General features: G+C 36.6%; 1 long non-coding RNA gene across 1 annotated transcript; it reads left to right on the top strand.

The window, feature by feature from the left end:
• The first annotated feature begins 3331 nt into the window (after positions 1-3331).
• LOC311304699 lies at positions 3332-6943 on the top strand. The gene is made up of 4 exons (XR_014629941.1): positions 3332-3698; positions 3789-3859; positions 3999-4083; positions 5665-6943. It is a non-coding gene; the product is annotated as an uncharacterized lncRNA (long non-coding RNA).
• Positions 6944-8604: the final 1661 nt, after the last annotated feature.

The following is an 8604-nucleotide window of genomic DNA, read 5'->3' as shown; positions in this document are numbered from 1 at the left end:
AGGCAGGAAATGTATTTGACTGGAATGTGCATTATCAGAGACGACCAGCAGGGAGGGACAAAGAAGGAATCCTGAGGAAACTGTGACTCAAGTGACATGTTGTAATCTCTGTTTGCTAATGTTGTCCTCTGTGTCCAGATGGTGATCTTCACTTATATGGACAAAAACTGATATTCTAATGGAATGCTTTAGATGCTCAAAACTGAATGTCAATATCACTGTGCAGATAAGGGTGTGGGTTCAAACTTTACAAGAGGCAATCCTTGACTTGCTGTACTTAAAATCCTTTATTTGGTGTTCCCAGGCAAAATCTACTGCTTTTTAAATAGCTTGTACATCTTTCATTATGCTGTATTATCACCAAATATTGGATTTAATCTTTCTGTCAACTTGCTTTCTTTCATTAAAATTGACTAATAGACCGTAGGTCTCACTGAGCTGAGCTCATGCACCTCTGTTTTTGAGTGAAAAAAATTCACTCAAGCTTATTCCAAAAAAAAAAAAAAAAAAAAAACAGGCGCATATGCTCAGATCAATGAGGCCTACAATCCATCTGTCCCAAAATCTATCCAAAAGTGGATACAATGATTGGATACACTATTAAGCACTATTAACTATATACACTCACCTAAAGGATTATTAGGAACACCTGTTCAATTTCTCATTAATGCAATTATCTAATCAACCAATCACATGGCAGTTGCTTCAATGCATTTAGGGGTGTGGTCCTGGTCAAGACAATCTCCTGAACTCCAAACTGAATGTCAGAATGGGAAAGAAAGGTGATTTAAGCAATTTTGAGCGTGGCATGGTTGTTGGTGCCAGACGGGCCGGTCTGAGTATTTCACAATCTGCTCAGTTACTGGGATTTTCACGCACAACCATTTCTAGGGTTTACAAAGAATGGTGTGAAAAGGGAAAAACATCCAGTATGCAGCAGTCCTGTGGGCGAAAATGCCTTGTTGATGCTAGAGGTCAGAGGAGAATGGGCCGACTGATTCAAGCTGATAGAAGAGCAACTTTGACTGAAATAACCACTCGTTACAACCGAGGTATGCAGCAAAGCATTTGTGAAGCCACAACACGCACAACCTTGAGGCGGATGGGCTACAACAGCAGAAGACCCCACCGGGTACCACTCATCTCCACTACAAATAGGAAAAAGAGGCTACAATTTGCACGAGCTCACCAAAATTGGACAGTTGAAGACTGGAAAAATGTTGCCTGGTCTGATGAGTCTCGATTTCTGTTGAGACATTCAGATGGTAGAGTCAGAATTTGGCGTAAACAGAATGAGAACATGGATCCATCATGCCTTGTTACCACTGTGCAGGCTGGTGGTGGTGGTGTAATGGTGTGGGGGATGTTTTCTTGGCACACTTTAGGCCCCTTAGTGCCAATTGGGCATCGTTTAAATGCCACGGCCTACCTGAGCATTGTTTCTGACCATGTCCATCCCTTTATGACCACCATGTACCCATCCTCTGATGGCTACTTCCAGCAGGATAATGCACAATGTCACAAAGCTCGAATCTAGTGGTGCACGATATATCGGCCGCCGATATAATATCGGCCGATATGGTCATTTTTTTACACATCGGTATCGTTCCGATGTCAAAATATGGCCGATGTGAACAGGCCGATATTTAATGTGTGAAGCTGAAGAGGTTGATGTGAGAGAAATACACATTTCATACAGATGACATAAGCAGAGAACAGTCTGTTTTCTTTCATTTTGAATTGTTCTGTTTAAAAATAGAAGTTTCAAGCTTTCTATATATGTCTCAGGTCTGTGAGGCAGGTAGGTTTCGGTTCATTTATGAGACGCGCTCCAGGTTCATGCGCCGTCGCCTCTGTCCTGATTAAATATTTATTTACTTTTTATTTATTAAATCCAATTCAATTCGTTGATGAAACATTGATCAAAATTAAGATACAATTAGGTTTCGGTTCATTTATGAGACATGCTCCAGGTTCACGCGCCGTCGCCTCTGTCCTGATTAAATATTTTCTAGTATATATACTTTTTATTTATTAAATCCAATGCAATTCGTTGATGAAACATTGATCAAAATTAAGATACAATTAATACAAAACGAAATTAAATTTAAAGACAGGCTTTGTGCTTTCTGCTTGAGGTCTCTGTGAAAGTTTTAAAGCAGTTTTTAAGTGCGAGAGCGCTCACGTCCGTAACATTGTTAATGCAGTCCAGTGCGATGTTTTTTTCCTCCTCATGACACATTTTTGACTGATCGTTTTTTGACTTGTAGATATTTGAATATATTGCTTGATATATGATACCCATTCGAATTTGATTTTTCTCAAAAGTGACAGCGCGTGTGATTTGTGGATTCTGATAAGCGCGAGTGGAGAAACAGGCGTTTATTTATTCATTCTCAGTGTTGAGAAACGTAGCCTTCATGTGTTATTGTGTTAATAATAACTAAAGTAGCCTACCTAATTATGTTACATATTTAGTTTGTATGAAAACTATCGCGTTCGTTACTTATGGATTAAAAAAGTAGGCTACCGGTGCTGCGCGAGCTCTCTCTCACAAACACGGACGCGCGCACATAGAGAGAGAAGATAATTGTAAAATGAAAACGGGCTAAGCAGAAAGCACTATTTTTCATGTGTTATTGTGTTAATAATAACTAAAGTAGCCTACCTAATTATGTTACATATTTAGTTTGTATGAAAACTATCGCGTTCGTTACTTATGGATTAAAAAAGTAGGCTACCGGTGCTGCGCGAGCTCTCTCTCACAAACACGGACGCGCGCACATAGAGAGAGAAGATAATTGTAAAATGAAAACGGGCTAAGTTTAAATTTTGTTCTTGCTTGTTTGTTTTTTTCTGTCAAAATGTCAGAAAGCATTTTGTATTATCCATCCGTGTTTTTAAAATTCGTTAAATGACGGACGTTTCACTGTTAACACAGCCCATATGTCGGATTCGTCTTATAGCCTACTTGTTATTAATTTTAGAATAAGTGATTCGTTATGCTATTATTGGACTCCTGTCTATTCATTGTCAACTGTTTTCTATAAATATGTTTGTATTGGCTAACATTTATTCAGCTGCGTGTCCTGTTTAAAATGTGCAATGTTCAAACGCAAAGACAGTCACAAGAAGCCCTTTTCCCTGTGGTATTTTTTAGAATAATATTTGGATATTGGAATAATAAATGAAGTAGCCTATCTTAATTGTACACATGTTCCTGTTTTTTTTGTTTTTTTTTACTGTTTTCTAAGGGTTTCTTAATTTTAGACAAGTTGACCAGCACACATTATATGCAATGCAATGTGTGTATGTGCACTGTAAACCCCAATGTTGTCCATACTAAAGATATCAAGTTATCAGAACTTGACATTACTTAAAAGAAAAAGTTTTGGCATCAAAACTTAAACAGGTCTGCTTAACTTACTCATTTGGCAGCAGAAATCTTTCTAATTAATATTTTAAGTGTTGTAAGCTCAACATTTCAATTCATTTAAATTATTAGCTATGTCTCTGTTTAAAATGATTGGTCGCGCTTGAAATTCTGCCTTGACAACCGCGCTGATTGGTCGATGTCGATATAACGCAAGGCGGTAAAATATTTTTTTTGTCGTGCTGAATGTTTAACGGCTCTGGTGTGACGACGCAGCAGCAGTCCTCTCGAGGCACTTGCAGTTTTCTGAAATAAAGTTAAATAGGTAAGTAGAGATTTAAACACATTTATACATTTATCGTAATTGCCTTACACGTTTTATTCTAATGTTTTTTCCCCGTTTTACTCCGGCAAGCGGTTCAAGCAGACAGGCAGTAAAGCAAGCGGGAAGAGAGTCGTCGTGAAAGACTCAGACTACACTCAGTGGTAAGTTAATTTTAAAATATACGTACATTTTGCTTATTTTTAGATAATTTGCGAGTTGTAAACACGGTTGAGCTACTAACTTTCTGTAAGAACATTTAGTGCTAACTTTCCCGCTGTATTTCCTATTATCCTCCCCCAGCGGCACTATCAGGCAGGCGGTCATGAACCAGGCGCGGAGGGGGAGAGAGTCGTATAGCCTAGGCCCACGGAGTTAACGTTAGCTGGTAAGTTAATGTATAACACACCTGTAAATTGTACTTTATTGTCTGTAAAAGGTTTTATTTTATACGGATGGACAAGGTATAAATGCGGTTAAGTAGGTGATCTGACCAATCATACTTCGCCATCCGCCATTTTGTCCGACAAAGCAGTCAGGAGGATAGTAGATTAACATGGGAGGATTTGAACTTGAAAAACGGAGTGTACTGACGTCTTTCCGTGGTTAAAACAACATTCCTTCTTATGTTTGTTCATGTTTATTTGAGGCTATAAATTAACTAGAAGGAAGAGATGATCGGTTCACGAGCAGCTTTAACTGATGCTCTACAGCGATCTGTCATGACACATTAAAGAGCCACAAAACGGTATTTATTGTTTTAATTTCTTTTAAAAAATGACCAAATTTGAAAGGTGAGACTTTGTTTAATATGTTTAATATCAAACGTAACCGAAAAGTAACCTGGTCTGTACTGTCTGTCAGCGTGTTGTCAGTCTCCTCTCTGCCCCGCGATGTAGCCTATTTTTCACTGCGTGAGAACATAGTGTGGCCGCGTGAGAACGGCCTAGCTTGTCGGACATAGCGACAGTAACTAAGGAGGGCGGGTCTCAAATTGACAAATTGGTCAAACGCGCCAATGGACTATTATGCAGGGAGCATTCTTTAAAACTTCCACAATAATATAACGTTACGCCAGCTGGAAATGTCACTTGCAAGTGATGTAATGAAACATTGACAATTTAAGCTTGAAGGGAGTAAAGTCTCCTTTTAGGCTATTAAGGAAATGTAATTTTGCCAAAAGAAGAACTTTTATTTTAAATAAATGTTCATTTTACATCAGCCTACTTCAGTGTGATATGTTACCATATTGTCATGCTTAATACTGAGAATTTGAATAATTGTAATGTGATGATCAGATGCAGATATCTAAATCAAAGAATATGGGTGATTTGCGGGTGGATTATCTATTTTTAACAGTGGATTCGGGTGACTCAAAGTGCACCAGATTAATGAATTTATCTTTAAAATGTACAAAATTTTATTTGCCGCCCCGGACTCCCCTAGAGGTACCAAGCTCCACCCACAAAAATAATGTGGGAAACACATTTGGCTATATGATGATCTACAAAGAATACAAATTTAAATATCTCATTATTAAAATACATTATTAGGATTTTACCACCTCCGCCTCATTTTGAGCCAGGAAAAACCCTGAGTAACATAACATGACAGGAGCTATTTTGCTGAATATTCTCACGATTGCAAATGTTACATTGATTTTAGTTCAATAAACAAGTAATGAATATAAAATTATTTCAATTACTTACTTAGGTTAAATATTACATATACGCATGTAATATAATGTGTATTTCCATCAAAGGTTTGGTCTTAAATTTCATTGAAAGTGGCATTAAAAATGTCTTAAGTCTTAAATTTAACTTGTTTATATCTGTAGACACCCTGTTAATGACAGAATTTTCATTTTTGGGTGAACTATCCCTTAAGGTTAAGTTGCACCTTTTGAAATGTACATGAGCTTACATGCATGTGAATTAATTTAAATTTAATGTTTATTCATCTTCACTAGATGTCCGATGATCGCAGCTCTAATCTTGATGTGCCAGTGGGGATTGTACTAGTGGAAGATGGGATGACTCTTCAGCCCCTCAACTCTCTGCATTTGTCTCCCTTGTCCATTGGTATAGTAATTGAGGGAAAAGTGGTGATGGACAATCTGCATGACCTTCCTGAAGCAATGTGCCTTCTGTTCGGGCTAATTTATAGTTTACACCTGAATTACCCAAAGTCTCTAAAGTACACATTTGAATTTATTCAACGCATCCTCCTTTCCATGGGGCAGAAAGACCTGCAGCCTAAAATACAATCTTTGGCTAACCATCTGTTTGGTTAAAATGGAGAAAACGTGATCAGCACATGCATTCAACAAAAAATAAAAAATGATGCAGCGGCCAGTAAGACTTTTACCAGCAGAATGCAACAGCTTTTTCTAGGGGGCGATGTAATTTTCTCAATGACAGAACACTGAAATTTGTTGCACGATTTTGTGGAACGACTACAGACATCCCTTAAAAAAAAATTATTTTTGGTAGATGTGTCAGTTCCTTGCAATGTGTTTAAAAAATGAGCTTACGATTTTGATGTTTGTGTGCCTTAAAAATGTGACTGTTAGAAATGAGCTTATTTTGTTTGTGTCTTTTAACAATGTCACTTAAAAATTAGCTTATGATTTTGATGTTTGTGTTAGAAATTAGCTTATTTTGTTGTTCATGTGTCTTTTAAAAATGCAACTGTTAAAAATTAGCTTATGATTTTGTTCATGTGTCTTTTAAAAATGTGACCTAAAAAATTGCTTATTTGATGTTTGTGTTAAATGTGTTAGAAATTAGCTTATTTTGTTTGTGTCTTTAAAAAAATGCAACTAAAAAATTTGCTTATGATTTTGTTTGTCTTTTAAAAATATGAGCTTACTGTTAAAACACTAAATTTTGATGTTTGTGTGTCTTAAAAATATGAGCATATTGTTATGAGAAATGTTTCTGTTAAATTAATGTAAATGCTGTATAAACCTAATAAAGTGGTTGATGTGAAAAACAATACTTGTTTTAATGATTTAATACAAGGAAACGATATACTGTATAAACAGGAAAGTTTGAGTTTAGTCTTTGCCTTTTTAAGTTATATGTACTTAAACATTTAAGTTATCTATAGTTAAACATTAAGTACAGATAACTTAAATGATTGAGTTACTTCAATGAAGCGACCATATTAGGCCAACTCAATTAAATTGAGTTGTCAATTTCCCCATTACTCAATTGAACTGAGGGAATCACTTTCCTCAAATCATTTGAGTAGTCTCAACTTATTAGGGTTTACAGTGTGTGACATATTTTGCACACAGGTAAAGGTGCCCAATATCAGTCATTTCTAAAGTAAAAAAAAATGTGTTTTGGAAAATAGCTCTTTATTTGATAATCATTAAAATTTGTTTTCTATACAGAGATATCGACATCGGTAAATATCGGTATCGGCCATAACAGCAATATTAATATCGGTTATCGGTATCGGCCACAATTTTCACATCGGTGCATCCCTACTCGAATCATTTCAAATTGGTTTCTTGAACATGACAATGAGTTCACTGTACTAAAATGGCCCCCACAGTCACCAGATCTCAACCCAATAGAGCATCTTTGGGATGTGGTGGAACGGGAGCTTCGTGCCCTGGATGTGCATCCCACAAATCTCCATCAACTGCAAGATGATATCCTATCAATATGGGCCAACATTTCTAAAGAATGCTTTCAGCACCTTGTTGAATCAATGCCACGTAGAATTAAGGCAGTTCTGAAGGCGAAAGAGGGTCAAACACAGTATTAGTATGGTGTTCCTAATAATCCTTTAGGTGAGTATATATATGCATTTTTTTTTTTTTTTTTTTTTAAGTTGTTACACCCTGTGTGAGCAATGTCAGTTAGTTTTAGTCCAATGCGATAACATTAACTAGCATTTTTTGGAAAAAGAATATCCTCTCCGGGTCAAAATTACCAGATTTTGCCGAGTTAGATGTGTTCTTGGGTTCATATATTTTGTTGATCCTTGAACAAAATCCCTTTCTGAAAATGTAACCATAACCATATCTATACCCCTAAACCTAACCCTACCCAAAAGTAATCCCTAAAATCAGAGGGAAATGGGAACACTGATGTAGAAGCATAACTCTGGTTTTAAGCCTAAACTTGACATAAACTGAAAACTTGTCCCTCAAATTGGTTGATTGGAATGTTGTTCATTGTTGCACTTGTTGAAATCGGTTTCTGCAGAACCCCAATAAGGGTTAAATGGATAGTTCACCCAAAAATGAAAATTCTGTCATAATTTACTCACTCTCATGTCAACCCAAACCTATATAACTTTCTCTCTTGTGTGAATTTGGAACAAAAACATTATTAGACCCCATTGACATTCATTATACGGACAAAAAAACATTTTTCAAAATATCTTGTTTTGTGTTGCACAGATGAAAGTCATACAAGTTTTACAAGTTTTAGTCAGTATGATGGCATTCCGTAATATAAAAAAATGCTGTCAGCCTGTGTTATTGTAAAAGCTAGCCTGCCACACAGGTGACGTTTCTAAACTTAGCTCGCAACAGCTGCTAGTTCAGCAGCACCCAGACCGCATAATGACAGGGACAACAGCTCTATAGATGAGAAAAAGAAGACAGTATTTAACTCCAACATATTTTAGCTCGCTGCACATGCAAATCACAGCAGAAAGCTTTCATTCAGCAGAGACCACTGTCACCACACTTCCTTGAGGTAGATAGTCATCTGTAGTAGTGAGATTGTGCTGGGTGATAAACTTGTCAGCTTGTTTATCTGGCCTTACAATATGATCTAAAATAAACAGAATAGCAGAGCAAAAGATTAACTTTTTAAAGTTTGGGCTTGGTGAGATGTTGAATAGTCAATATTATGAAATATTATTACAATTTAATATAGCTGTT

The sequence above is a fragment of the Rutilus rutilus genome (assembly GCF_951802725.1).
Source record: "Rutilus rutilus genome assembly, chromosome: 15".
NCBI classification, from domain to species: Eukaryota; Metazoa; Chordata; class Actinopteri; order Cypriniformes; family Leuciscidae; genus Rutilus; species Rutilus rutilus.
The sequence above is the reverse complement of the archived record's forward strand: the minus strand, read 5'-3'. Positions and strand labels throughout refer to the sequence as shown.